This window comes from Haemaphysalis longicornis, unplaced genomic scaffold, assembly GCF_048455015.1.
Source record: "Haemaphysalis longicornis isolate Haplotype H1 unplaced genomic scaffold, Haemaphysalis longicornis Haplotype H1 scaffold_1, whole genome shotgun sequence".
NCBI classification, from domain to species: domain Eukaryota; kingdom Metazoa; phylum Arthropoda; class Arachnida; order Ixodida; family Ixodidae; genus Haemaphysalis; species Haemaphysalis longicornis.
The window spans coordinates 94,054,433-94,056,235 of NW_027526203.1; positions in this window are offsets into that span (position 1 = coordinate 94,054,433).

A 1,803-nucleotide genomic window follows, 5' to 3' on the forward strand; every position below is an offset into this window, starting at 1 on the left:
CTGCTCCTTGATCATGTGGCGAAGCGCTGGAAGCTTCGGCGAGACAACGGAAGGAGTCACGTCGGTAGGCTGCGGAGGCACTCGGTATCGTGGCGATGGACCAGGAACAGACGGTGGCATCGTGGATCCAGGCTCCAGGGTAAGAAGTGACACTTGCCGAGCGACTTCTTCGCGAACAAACTGTTGAAGCTGCCGCATCAAGGATGCCGTTGTTGTCTACTTCTTCCTTCGTCCTTGTTTTTTTTTGAGCGCTTCTGTATTCCACCACGATGAACACATACCAACTAGCCCAACTTTCCGTTCTTCTGCATCAAGGATGCGTCGGCTCCCGCCTCTGTCAAGCTCGACAGTGGCTCTCCCTGGACAGCAGAGCCCCGGGCAAGCGCCCTCTGCCTTCGGAGTCCTTCGTAGCTTCGGCACTGGGTGATGATGTCAGCAACGGTTCGCAGATCTTTCGCTAACAGCATTTGAAAAGCATCATCATCGATTCCTTTCATCAAGTGCTTAATTTTCTCTGCTTCCACCATAGCTGAATCAACACGGTTGCATAGGTCCACAACATCCTCGATATAGCTTGTGAAGGTCTCCCCAGGACGCTGTGCTCGTGTGCGGAGACGCTGCTCAGCAAGAAGCTTCCGCACGGCGGGATGGCCGAAGACCTCGACAATACGGTTTTTGAATTCAGCCCAGGTAGCCACGGTGGCTACGTTGTTGTGGAACCACTTCTTGGCTAGGTGGTCTAAATGAAACTCAACTTCATTAATCTTCATGCGATCGTCCCATCTGTTGTGCGTGCTCACTCGTTCGTACTGCGACAGCCACTCCTCCACGTCGTTGTCATCCGTTCCATCGAAGTTAGGGGGGTCTCGCTGGCGAAGCATACCCGAACACATGATGTGCTGCGGTGAGGATGGTGTGGTGTCTCGGTCGGTGTTCAGCTGCATCACGGGCTGTAGCCGGCTGCTTCGTAACTCCAGCATGTGGTATCGGAGTCTTGCGATGCGAAGGTACGGTCACGCCGAGAACGAACCCGCACACTCCACCAAACTGAAGCGCGGTTTATTGGACCACTAACGAGCAGTTAGAGCTGCGGAGAAGCCGAGATTCTACGTGCTAATCAAGCAAGGTCCGACGCGATACAGGATCGGCCCATGCGCCAAGCGCTTCTTCTGCCTTCTCGTCGTCGGCGTGTACCACACCGAATATCCCCAACGGGGAATTGTCCTTGCATACACGACTGTGCCAATTGCTGATATCGCGTCCATAATCAACGCTACAATATATATATATATATATCAAGGTTGCAGTCGTCATTGCCAGTGCTATTCTGCTTTTTTCGAAATATTTTAATAGGGTCGAATGACGTGTGCTTGTCACGTTTCTTTGATTCATTGATAAATAAGCGAAAATATAAGTCGAGAAAAAATCCGCCGTTTTCCGGGAGCGGGGCTCGAACCCACATCTCCGCATACCGGTGCGGTGCGTTCGCCATTACGCTATCCCCACAACGGCTTCTCTCTCGACTTTAAAGCGGGGGTTTATATTTACAAGAGCTCTGAGGCCGGTCAACTAGCGCCGCCCCTCGACTGCCGCGGGAGACGTAGAACGTCTTCTTTCCCAGCGGCCGCCACGTAGAACGTGGTCGGAGGTCGGGGTTAGCAATTGGCATATCCGAACTGCTGGAGCCAGTGCCTCGTAATGCATGTAGCAGAACAGAGAGATACGGGACGAGGGACTCGGTAAAGATACATATCAAGGTTGCAGTCGTCATTGCCAGTGCTATTCGGCTTTTTTCGAAATATT